This window comes from Aegilops tauschii, chromosome 7 (assembly GCF_002575655.3).
Source record: "Aegilops tauschii subsp. strangulata cultivar AL8/78 chromosome 7, Aet v6.0, whole genome shotgun sequence".
Lineage (NCBI taxonomy): Eukaryota > Viridiplantae > Streptophyta > Magnoliopsida > Poales > Poaceae > Aegilops > Aegilops tauschii.
This window is the reverse complement of record NC_053041.3, coordinates 270,918,249-270,932,140: the sequence shown is the minus strand read 5'-3', so window position 1 is coordinate 270,932,140 and position 13,892 is coordinate 270,918,249.

Genomic DNA, 13,892 nt, shown 5'->3' with positions numbered 1-13,892 from the left:
TTTATTAGATATGGTGCGATCTATGATGTCTCTTACTGACTTACTGCTATCGTTTTGGGGTTATGCTTTAGAGACGGCTGCATTCACGTTAAATAGGGCACCATCTAAATCTGTTGAGACGACACCATATGAACTGTGGTTTGGTAAGAAACCTAAGCTGTCATTTCTTAAACTTTGGGGCTGCAATGCTTATGTGAAAAAGCTTCAACCTGATAAGCTCGAACCCAAATCGGAGAAATGTATCTTCATGGTATATCCAAAAGAGACTGTTGGGCACACCTTCTATCACAGATCCGAAGGCAAGATATGCGTTGCTAAGAATGGATCCTTTCTAGAGAAGGAGTTTCTCTCGAAAGAAGTGAGTGAGAGGAAAGTAGAACTTGATGAGGTAATTGTACCTTGTCCCGAATTGGAAAGTAGTTCATCACAGAAATCAGTTCCAGTGATTCCTACACCAATTAGTGAGGAAGCTAATGATGATGATCACTTCAGATCAAGTTACTACCGAACCTCGTTGGTCAACCAGAGTACGATCCGCACCAGAGTGGTACGGTAATCCTATTCTGGAGGTCATGTTACTTGACCATGACAAACCTACGAACTATGAGGAAGCGATGATGAGCCCAGATTCCGCGAAATGGCTTGAGGCCATGAAATCTGAGATGGGATCCATGTATGAGAACAAAGTGTGGACTTTGGTTGACTTGCCTGATGATCGGCAAGCCATAGAGAATAAATGGGTATTCAAGAAGAAGACTGACGCTAACGGTAATGTTACTGTCTACAAAGCTCGACTTGTTGCGAAAGGTTTTCGACAAGTTCAAGGAGTTGACTACGATGAGACCTTCTCACTTGTAGCGATGCTTAAGTCTGTCCGAATCATGTTAGCAATTGCCGCATTTTACGATTATGAAATTTGGCAAATGGATGTCAAAACTGCATTCCTTAATGGATATCTTAAAGAAGAGTGGTATATGATGCAACTAGAAGGTTTTGTCGATCCTAAAGGAGCTAACAAAGTGTGCAAGCTCCAGCGATCCATTTATGGACTGGTGCAAGCCCCTCGGAGTTGGAATATACGCGTTGATAGTGTGATCAAAGCATATGGTTTATACAGACTTTTGGAGAAGCCTGTATTTACAAGAAAGTGAGTGGGAGCTCTGTAGCATTTCTAATATTATATGTGGATGACATATTGTTGATTATAAATAATACATAATTTCTGGATAGCACATACATTGTGCATCAAGATCTATTGTTGACATATTGTTGATTAGTGAAGCTGCTTATATATTGGGCATCAAGATCTATAGAGATAGATCAAGACGCTTAATTGGACTTTCACAAAGCACATACCTTGATAAAGTTTTGAAGAACTTCAAAATGGATCAGTCAAAGAAAGGGTTCTTGCATGTGTTACAAGGTATGAAGTTGAGGCAGACTCAATGTCCGACCACTACAGAAGATAGAGAGAAAATGAAAGTCATTCCCTATGCATCAGCCAAGGTTCTATCATGTATGCAATGTTGTGTACCTGACCTGAAGTGTGCTTTGCTATTAGTTTAGCAGGGAGGTACCAAAGTAATCCAGGAGTGGATCACTGGACAACGGTCAAGAACATCCTGAAATACCTGAAAAGGACTAAGGATATGTTTCTCATTTATGGAGGTGACAAAGAGCTCGTCGTAAATGGTTACAGCGATGCAAGCTTTGATACTGATCCGGATGACACTAAGTCGCAAACCGGATACATATTTATATTGAATGGTGGAGCTGTCAGTTGGTGCAGTTCCAAGCAGAGCATTGTGGTGGGATCTATGTGTGAAGCGGAGTACATAGCTGCTTCAGAAGCAGCAAATGAAGGAGTCTCGATGAAGGAGTTCATATCCGATCTAGGTGTAATACCTAGTGCATCGGGTCCAATGAAAATCTTTTGTGACAATACTAGAGCAATTGCCTTGGCGAAGGAATCCAGATTTCACAAGAGAACCAAACACATCAAGAGATGCTTCAATTCCATCCGCGATAAAGTCAAGGAAGGAGACATAGAGATTTGCAAAATACATACGAATCTAAATGTTGCAGACCCATTGACTAAGCCTCTCTCACAAGCAAAACATGATCAGCACCAAGACTCCATGGGTGTTAGAATCATTACTATGTAATCTAGATTATTCACTCTAGTGCAAGTGGGAGACTGAAGGAAATATGCCCTAGAGGCAATAATAAAGTTGTTATTTATGTTTCCTTATATCATGATAAATGTTTATTATTCATGCTAGAATTGTATTAACCGGAAACTTAGTACATGTGTGAATAGATAGACAAACAGAGTGTCCCTAGTATGCCTCTACTTGACTAGCTCGTTAATCAAAGATGGTTAAGTTTCCTAACCAGAGACATGTGTTGTCATTTTATGAACGGGGTCACATCATTAGATAATGATGTGATGGACAAGACCCATCCGCTAGCTTAGCATTAATGATCGTTTAGTTTTATTGCTATTGCTTTCTTCATGACTTATACATATTCCTCTCACTATGAGATTATGCAACTCCCGAATACCGGAGGAACACTTTGTGTGCTATCAAATGTCGCAACGTAACTGGGTGATTATAAAGATGCTCTACAGGTGTCTCCAATGGTGTTTGTTGAGTTGGCATAGATCGAGATTAGGATTTGCCACTCCGAGTATCGGAGAGGTATCTCTCGGCCCTCTCGGTAATGCACATCACTATATGCCTTGCAAGCAATGTGACTAATGAGTTAGTTGTGGGATGATGCGTTACGGAACGAGTAAAGAGACTTGCCAATAACGAGATTGAACTAGGTATGATGATACCGAGGATCAAATCTCGGGCAAGTAACATACCGATGACAAAGGGAATAACGTATGTTGTTATGCGGGTTGACCGATAAAGATCTTCGTAGAATATGTAGGAGCCATTATGAGCATCCAGGTTCCGCTATTGGTTATTGACCAGAGATGTGTCTCGGTCATGTCTACATAGTTCTCGAACCCGTAGGGTCCGCACGCTTAACGTTCGATGACGATTTGTATTATGAGTTATGTGATTTGATGACCGAAGTTTGTTCGGAGTCTCAGATGAGATCAAGGACATGACTAGGAGTCTCAAAATGGTTGAGACATAAATATTGATATATTGGACGAAGGTATTCGGACATCGGAATGGTTTCGGGACGTTTCGGATATTTATCGGGGAACCGAGGGGTTACAGGAACCCCCCGGGAAAGTTATGAGCCTTAATGGGCCATAAGGGAGAAGGAGAGGGAAGGCCACAAGGTGGTGCCCCCCCACCCCCCTCTCCAAGGCAGTCCGAGTTGGACTAGGGGGAGGGGGCGCGGCCCCCTTCCTTCCCCTCTCCCTCTCCTCCCCTCCTTCCGCCTCTTGGATTAGGAAAGGGGGGCGATTCCTACTAGGTTTGGAGTCCTAGTAGGACTCCCCCTGGCGCGCCTCCTCCCTGGACACCGGCCTCCTCCTCCCTCCTTTATATACGGAGGCAGGGGCAACCCAAAGGACCACAGACATTCTCTTAGCCGTGTGCGGCGCCCCCCTCCACAGTTTAACACCTCGGTCATATCGTCGTAGTGCTTACGCGAAGCCCTGCGCCGGTAACATCATCATCACCGTCGCCACGCCATCGTGCTGACGGAACTCTCCCTCGTCCTCAACTGGATCAAGAGCTCGAGGGACGTCATCGTGCTGAACGTGTGCTGAACACGGAGGTGCCGTACGTTCAGTACTTGGATCGGTTGGATCGTGAAGATGTTCGACTACATCAACCGCGTTACTAAACGCTTCCGCTTTCGGTCTATGAGGGTACGTGGGCACACTCTCCCGTCTCGTTGCTATGCATCTCCAAGATAGATCTTGCGTGATCGTAGGATTTTTTTTGAAATACTGGGTTCTCCAACAATTGTATGACCGACGTGCATGAATTTCGTGAATTTGGAGACCTGCATTTGACGTGTGTGTATGTGTGGCAGCCCAAATAAGGAACCACCCGACGCTGTCCGTGAACACGCCCGCGGGCGTATAGGTGGCCGGATTTGCCAAGTTAAGTTGTAAATGCTCTTAAGAAACTTGGCAACAGTCTATGGATGTCATACTTCCATAAGTAAGGGTGCCTTTTCCCCTGCCATGTAACCAACCCAAGCACATGAGAACATCTATAGCCGCATACAACAAATCCGTCTTCGAATGCGTCGACGCGTTTGCGGATAGTGACCGATCACACTTCAAATTTTCTCTTGCATAACCGGATACCTTAATTATGAATAATCTAATCCATCCGACTACATGCAACATAAAACATAATATAAACTTCACCAGCTCCACAGCCGTGTCCATGTCCTGCGGCCAATTGGGCACCTCGAAGTGAAGGTGCAGTTGCTAGAGAGGTAGAGTAGGACATGGGGCATCGACGAGTTCACGAGACTCAAGGCACCACTGTCTCCAATGCCCTACTTTTTCCTCGATGGAGCTTGTGGCCCACACATTGCCAGTCGATGTGAGGTCCATGATAGATTTGTCATGGTCGGAGCCCGACACGTCCACCATGACGCAGTTATGGCACTACGGGTCGTCGGTCACCCATAATGGTGCCACAGCGTGCGACACTGCCTCGTTGGCCTCTGCCGTGAGGGATTTTGCGGCCTCCCACACCCTCTGCCTTGCATGGCGGGCACACTGCTCCATACTAGCATCCCTTGACGATGGGCCATAAGTGCGGGCGTTGACCTCCGACTCAGCGCGCCAACGAAGGGGTTGTGCCTATGCCATAGTGTTGAAGCGCCAAAGGGACTGCACGACCTCTGGCAAGGCATCAATGGCAAGCCTAGCATCGGATCCAAGCGCAATTTGGGTGGACACAATGGATTCCCACCGGATCGAGTCCAACCGCTATCTAGCGGTCTCCTCCTGGGAGTAGCGGAGAGCAATGCGGATGGCCATATGCTCCTTGGGGCCACACGGGGTGAGGTCACAGTCCACATACCGGGTAAACCAAGGACTTGGATCTGCTGCCCGCCGTGCTGGAGAAGGTCGGAGGTCGCCAAAAGGGAGCTTGGAGGTATAGTGGAGTGGCTATGGTTTGCTCTGGGGAGCGGATAGGGATGAATATATGTGGGGTTGGTGTGGGCCAGCATGGGCCGAATACGATGTGGCGGACGCGCCCGGGCCTTCCCATATCTGCCCAGGATTTGGGTGTATACGAGGGGTTCCGGTCAGCCCGGACGTATGGGGCAGGTATGACACGTCCATCTGGGTCGGATTTTTATGACCAGTCAGTGACCGGAACATTCGCCCGGGCATGTAGGGGGGCATATTGTGGATGCTCTAAGGGACACATTGGCAGGAGGCACCATCTATATAAGGTAGGGATAGCCACAAGAATGTAATAGTAGCAACCGAGTGTCGGTGCTAAAACTGCGGATCTCGGCTAGTGGGTCCTGAGCTGGTGGTCTTGCCTAGAAGGCAATAGGAAGTAGATAAAGGCGATGTTTACCCATGTTCGGGCCCTCTCAAAGAGTTAAAACCCTATGCCCTGCTCTTGTTATACTGGTTGTGATATGGTACAAAGTACATGATGATTTACCTTGAGATCGTATGAATGAGTTCTAACTTGCCTCTACGGACTAAACCCCTCAGCTTATATAGGCACTGGGGGTATCTAGGTTACAAGTATGTCGGCTACACCTCCCTCCATGGCAAGTTTGTTTTTAGTGGATTCGCTGGATTCGGTCTTCATTCATCTATATATGTGTGTGTGCGAGTTGGATCCTTCCGTTCTATGCTTCTATTCATCTGCCGCGGTTGTTGTTCTAGTGCACTGGTCCTTTGAGGCCTCATACGATGACTTCCCCACCGCCTACTACAATAATGTTTGCCTGGCTCCGACGAGGGTGGGACGATGCCTGCAGCGCACCTTTGGCTTGCTCTAGTACTTGTAGTCGTCATTAGATGGTCAATGGACATGCATGTATGTATTTTTTACTTTTGATGTTTTTTAAACTTGATACTACCTTGACAGTTGGTGAACAGATCGAATGTTTTCTCGAAAAAGAACCAAAGAAGGCCTTACCATCTTGGAACATAGCAAAGCAACATGTATTCTTTTTTCTGCGAAGCAACCTGTGATTTGATGGTTAGGAGGAAACTGATATCCCCAGCCCAGTAGGGTTCAAGTTCTAGACTTGACAATGATGGTCGTATTTTCCTGTATTATTATGACCTTCCGGCGATGTGCATTTAGTGGGAGGAGATGTTTCTGTCAACTATGAAGAAGTCTGTGTCGACTTCATCAATCTTAAGATGTGTGCGACTCAGTCTCTCGAGGATGTTCATATAGATAGGGTGTGTGCGTGTGTTTATAGAGATGAATGTATTCTCTTCGATTCTAAATATAAGTCTTTTTAGATATTTGAATATGAACTACATACAAATGAATATAGACGTATTTTAGAGTGTATATTTGCTCATTTTTCTTCGTATGTAGACCATATTAGAATCTCTAAAAACATATTTAGGAAAGGAAGGAGGGAGGATGTCCGTATTTTTTTTGAGAGTACCCAATGGCGTACCATACTTTTATAGAAGAGAGAAAGTTAAATACAAGAGTGGCCTAACGTAGATGCGGACATCAACGTAGGCACGAGACACCTTACACCAAAGAAGACAAGGATCACTCTCTCACAAATTGATCTAGACCACCAACACCAAGTCCGGCCTCTCTCCACTCTTTGATCTCATCTAGGGCTATGTCTACCAGGTGCCTAGCCGTTCGCTGCTGGTGTTGCCTATTGAAGACCCGAGCATTCCGTTGCTTCTAGATTAGCCAAGCGATGCTAATGACGAAGGAGTCGAAGCCTCGCCGCACCTTGCCCGGGAACTTTGCTCTTTGGCTATGCCACCAGTCTTGGAATGTACCCGTGTTGCTGGGGATGTCGATGTTGATTTGAAGCCTGTCCCAACACCCATGCCAAACCTCTCTAGCGAAGATGCACTGGCCAAAAATGTGGTCCATGTTGTCCTTCTCCTGAAGGCAGAGGTAACAAGGCAAGGGCTCGTCCTGAAGCCCGTGCCTTGCACGACGATCCGAGGTCCATAGTCGGTACTTGGATGCCAACCATGCAAAGATCTTGCATTTGAGGGGTGCCCAACTCCTCCATATACATCGCTTGTGGGAGATCTCTCAAGGCCCATGCATAGCCTTTTGTAAACAGACTTGGCAGTGTAGCAGTTGGATTGGTCGGTAGGCCAGGTGAATTCATCTGATGCATTAACGTCTCGTGGTTCTGTTGTGATCGCCTGGCAGAGGTTGGCAACCTGCATGTGGGCCAAGAAGGAGCACTACAAAAAAATACACTTCCGTGATGATACGTGTTTGTCACAGTAGGTCACGTTTTCTGTCATGCATGTACATCCATGATGATTTTATGACAGAATCAAGATAGTCATACTTGTGTTGTCGTAGAAGTGTTCCATGACAGTACCAAAAATATCATCACGGAAGTGTCCACTTCCATGACAATAAATCTCGCATCATAGAAGTGCTTTCGTCAAGGGTGACTGACACGTGGCATCCATCGTAACGGCTCGTCGTTACGCTATCGGGTCCGGTTTTGGATCCGATAACCCGTTAACAGCTCCGACCAATGGGGATTTTCCATGTGTAAAATCATCATTGGCTGGAGGAAACACGTGTCGACTCACCGTTGGGACAGATGTCATCCACTCATTGGACCGAAGGCGCCTATGATACATCGACATGTGGCAGGGCCCAACAGAGGCCCATTCCTGTGAAAAGGTCGGCCCGTTTGACTTGGTCAAAAGGTGGCGGGCCGGCCCATAGAAAGCCTGTTAACGGCCTGTTCGCATATAGCCCATTTATAGCCCGCTAACCCAGGGCCCGTTCCAATATGATTCCAGCCCGTTTTAACTTTCGGCCCATGTATAGCCCATGAAGTCTTTTGGCCCATATGAGGCCCTTTGTAACTCTTGGCCCATTAACAGCCCGTGGTGAAACTGGCCCGTAATAAACAGTGTATCACTTTATACCCATTAACGGCCCATTGTACCGTTGGGTTGTTTCTAGCCCATGTTATCTTTCGGCCTTCTCAGGGCCCATTTATTCTTGGGCTCATTTCCAGCATTCGGTTACTTACGGCCCGTTACTGTCATTTTCTGCTTGTGGGCCAAATTCAGCCCGTGGTTATAGTCGGCCCGTTTGTGGCCCGTTAATACGTTGGGCCATTTTCATAGCGTCATCAAATACGGCCGATTAACGACAGACCGTTATGGTCGGCCCATGAACGGACGATTCCAACTCTAGCCCGTTTACAGCCATAATGCGGTATGTTATTGGCCCATGTTTGGGCAATCGATCATACGGCCCGTAGAAGGCCCATTGATGATACGGCCCGTAGAAGGCCCATTGTTTCTACGCCCCGTAGAAGTCACATTGTTTCTACGGCCCGTAGAAGGCCCAGTGTCACTACAGTAAATATGTAGCCTGTGGTTATTGTGGCCTAGTTTTAAAAAATAGGTTATTGCGGCCCATAGCAAACCGCGAAGAAAGAACAACACTGACTACAAGCAAACAAATAAACAAGACAACAAGGAAATAAATAAGCAAGCAACTTACGCTAGGCTATCACGGCTATTACACATATTACATCCACTGGGCATTAAGGTTCGCCACCAGTGCAAATATAGGGAACAAAGCAGCATATCATATACACTGGTTGTCAAAGTTGGCGACCAGTGCAAATAAACGCCACAGCAAAAGAAGTCCAGAACTGAAACCACTTCAGAAGATCTCAAGAAACAATATCCTGGGTACCCATAATGTTGGCAAGATGCTTAGCAAACTTATTAACTTTCTCTTGTTTGGCGCTTAAATCCTCCAGCGCTTGATGTTGCACCAGAAAGTATGCATCTGAATTCTGCAGGGACTTCCTCAGTTGTTCAGCTTCCTGTCGCAGCACATCTGATCGATGTCTTTCAACTTGAAGTTGAGACTCAAGAAGACGAACTAATTCAGGCAGCGAGTTCGAAGAGCTTGTGCCAGTAGTAGTGGCCAGTAACTCGAACACTACATCAAGACAGGACTTTTGGGTTCTCTCACTGTCGTCAAGGTAGTTTTTATCAACTTTCTTGGAGACCAACAGCGATGTCTCACTATCTTGAACCTTATCTGCATTACTTCCTTTACCATTGCATGACGGGGTACTGTTCTCCAATATTTTGTCCGCATTACGAAAGAGAAACAAGCAGACACATCACATGTTTACCATGTTGTATATGAAACTCATTTTGGTAAATCAGTTCAGTAGTAAAGTGCACATGATAACAACATGAAACAAACATATATCTATGTACCATGGTCACTTTATGGTCTATATCATTCTAGTTTTTGTTGCCAAATCAAGATAGAGACACAGTTCAAATAATATTTGTTCAAGACAAAGCAGAATAGACAGAATATAAGTGTGGGAAACTATAGAGCAATAACAACACTTGTAATGTGCATGACATGAGAACATAAATGTTTTATTCAATTGAAACTGAAATCAACATAGAGCAAGTTGCAACAGCAAACCAGTTAAAGAAACAGGTTTAAAACATACTTGTTGCGCCATTGGAGTTTCAATTCCATCCTTCAAATTTGAAAATAGTTGGTCTGAGTAAATACAGTGATGCAAGAGCAAAGGAGTATGAACCATAGCTACAGAACCTGACCTGAGAACAATTCTTCTTCTCCTTTAAGCGTTAAGTTGGGATTCTGAGTGGTTGTCCTCGTGCTTTGGGCACTGGAGTTCCCTTACTAACTGCTCGTGTTTGGGTGCTCTGTGGTGGAGACGGTGTTGTGTCAACTGGAACTGGGTTACTATCTGTTGGGGTTGGGGTTAGAAGGGGTGTAGCTGGTTCTCTGTCCAACTGGGTAGGGGTACAATCTGCGAGAGTTTGGGTTATGTGTGGTGGGGCTGGTTCTTGGGCAAGTACAATCGTGGTTCAACCTGCATCAACCAGTAGCACTATCTTTTCTGAAGACCGTGTTGTTACTCCCTTAGATACTGCCATCACCCTCTCAAATTCAAATGGCTGATAAACAAGAAAAGTAATTGAATGTACAGACATTGTATGATAGACAGGTGCAATGGATAGTGCGGAATAAAAGAGGGCGTGGAATAATTCACATTTATGTTGTCTAACCAAACAGGATGGCATGACACAATTTCACATATATGATGGCTAACTAGACAGGATTGCATGACACAATTTCACATTATGATGGCTAACTAAAAAAGATGGAAAGACATAGTTCAAAATATGATGACTATGTAGACAGGATGACATGATATAACTATATAATGTGTTTATTAAATAGGTTGACATGCCATAATTCACATACATGCCGCCTATGGAAACATGATAACATGATATAATTCCTGGATAGAATTACATAATTCAAAATATGATGACTGTAAACACTAAACATGATGGGATGATATAACTATATGATGTCTTTATTAAATGGGTTGCCATGCCATAATTCAGATAGATGTTGTGTATGTAAACATGATGGCATGATATAATTCAAATATATGATTTATATAGTAAGCAAGTAAGTAGATGGCAGTCCATATATGATGTAAAAACTAAGCAATGCAAGACAACATGCATGACATGGGTAATATAACCCTGCCAAGTTTGAGCATAGACCTCAGGGGGGAAATAGGACTGGTCATCAGTCTCTGAATCCTCCTCTGAGGAGCTCTCTATATCCAGCAAGATGTCTGCTTCAGCAGGTAGCATTGTCTGCTCCGAATACCTTGTTTTCACTCCAGATACTTCCATCACCGCTTCAAATGGCTGATGCACAGGAAGAGTAGTTGAATATACAAACATTGTCGACAAATGGAACACATAATACAAAAAAATGATAGCATGATATAATTCACATACATGATGATTGGCTCAACAGCATGGCATTGCATAATTCACATATATAATGCCTTTGCAACAAGATAGCATTGCATAATTCACATATATAATGTCTTGCAACAAGATGGCAAAGCATAATTCACATATATGGTAATTAGACACTAAACTGGTGGCATTAACACAAAGCATGTCTAAACTAATCAAATGACATAGTAATGCAAGACACCATACGCACGATATGAGCAACATAACCCTGCCAAGTTAGAGCATACACCTCGGGGGGGAATAGGACTGGTCATCTGTCTCTAAATCCTCCTCTGAGGAACTATCTGTAACCAGTTACATATGCGCTTCTTCAGATAGCATAGTCTGCTCTGAAGACCTTGTTTTCACTCCAGAATTTTCCTTCACCGTGTCAAATGGCTGATGCACACGACGAGTAGATGAATGTACTAACTTTGTTGACAAATGTAATACACAACGAAAAAAAGGATGGCCTGATATAATTCACATATAAGATGACTGGCTAAGTAGGATGGCATTGCAAAATTCACATATATGATGCCTGGCTAGACAAGATGGTGTTGCATAATTCACATAAACGATGAATAAACTAAGCAGATGGCATTCACACAAAGCATGTCTAAACTAAGCAGTTGACACATTTGATGTATAAAGTAAGCAATGCAAGGCACCATATGCATGATATAACCAACATCAGCATGCCAAGTTAGAGCGACCTCAGGGGGTAAATAGGAGTGGTCTTCTCCTTCTGAATCCCCCTCAGAACAGATATCTTCCTCTCGATTACAATCCGAAATGGGTGGAGGGGGGCTGCCTTTGCGCCTACCATGGAGCTAGGTCCGCATGAAATTTTATTGGCACGCAAGGCTCGTCTCTTTTGCGCTACATGTTTAGTTCCATTGTGTACAATAACTCACATGCATAGGAATAAAACATAGTGAGATTATGTAAGGAGTGCATGCAGAAATCCAGAGTGATGGTAGCAACCTGTGGATAGACCCAAAACCAATGATAGCAGGCAGATAATGGCTTGAGTTAAAAAAATACAGATAATGGCTTCTTTACTATTTGTTTCCCACCCAACATGAAACTCATAGTAGACATCAGAGATTAACCAGATAGTAGATAGATACTATTGATTGCGGCCCCGATATGTACCCCACAACCATTTTAAAACTCAAGTTTGACCATTATCTTGGAGCTGACTCAGAGTCTAATCGGTGAACAAGACGATAAAGTAGCATGTAATATTAAGCGATGCATAACGTAAGCAGACACGAAAGAGTGCGACCTCTCTTGTGGAACCGTGTAGTCCTCGAGGTCATCTGCTCGGTTGATGATGGTAATGCAGTTGTCACGCGGCAGGGAAGAAGATCTGAGGCGGCGAAAGACAGTCTGGAGGCCGGATTCCTGCTGTGCTGGACCCTTCTGTCGTTGGAGCAGCTGAGCTTGGGTGGACGACGGCGCAGCAGGAGCGGGACAAACCACACAAGGTTTTATTTGACAACTATCTGTAAGAGAAGTAATTTTGTAAGGGCTCGTTTGAATTGGAGGATTCTAACAACGCAGGGATAGGAAATACACAGTAATAGGATAGGGATGCACGTGCAAAACAGAGAATTGAAAAACACAGGATTTCTGCCAATCTGGGTGTTTGGTTCACAAGAATTGGAAGATCACAGGATGCAAAGAAAGCATGGTGAGATTAAGTCAAATCACAAGAAAATGTACAGTTATAATGCTATTATGCTACTATCTCTTAGTCTTGTGCTTCATGAATAGGAATTTGAAAAGGAGGACAAGTGGAAACTAAAATCCGTCCGGTTTTTCTTTCAAGGAGACACTAAAGGAACAAATCCTACCGTTTTCCTTTGCTCCATTCCTTTGAACCAAATGCATTCGTTTATTATCCATGCTAGAATTGTATTGATAGGAAACTCAGATACATGTGTGGATACATAGACAACACCATGTCCCTAGTAAGCCTCTAGTTGACTAGCTCGTTGATCAATAGATGGTTACGGTTACCTGACCATGCACATTGGATGTCGTTGATAACGGGATCACATCATTAGGAGAATGATGTGATGGACAAGACCCAATCCTAAGCCTAGCACAAGATCGTGTAGTTCGTTTGCTCAGAGCTTTTCTAATGTCAAGTATCATTTCCTTAGACCATGAGATTGTGCAACTCCCGGATACCGTAGGAATGCTTTAGGTGTACCAAACGTCACAACGTAACTGGGTGGCTACAAAGGTGCACTACAGGTATCTCCGAAAGTGTCTGTTGGGTTGGCACGAATCGAGACTGGGATTTGTCACTCCGTGTAAACGGAGAGGTATCTCTGGGCCCACTCGGTAGGACATCATCATAATGTGCACAATGTGACCAAGGAGTTGATCACGGGATGATGTGAGTTACGGAATGAGTAAAGAGACTTGCCGGTAACGAGATTGAACAAGGTATCGGGATACCGACGATCGAATCTCGGGCAAGTAACATACCGATAGACAAAGGGAATTGTATACGGGATTGATTGAATCCCCGACATCGTGGTTCATCCGATGAGATCATCGTGGAACATGTGGGAGCCAACATGGGTATCCAGATCCCGCTGTTGGTTATTGACCGGAGAACGTCTCGGTCATGTCTGCATGGTTCCCGAACCCGTAGGGTCTACACACTTAAGGTTCGATGACGCTAGGGTAATAGGGAAAGTATGTACGTGGTTACCGAATGTTGTTCGGAGTCCCGGATGAGATCCCGGACGTCACGAGGAGTTCCGGAATGGTCCGGAGGTAAATATTTATATATGGGAAGTCCTGTTTTGGTCACCGGAAAAGTTTCGGGTGCTATCGGTAATGTACCGGGACCACCGGGAGGGTCCCGAGGGTCCAC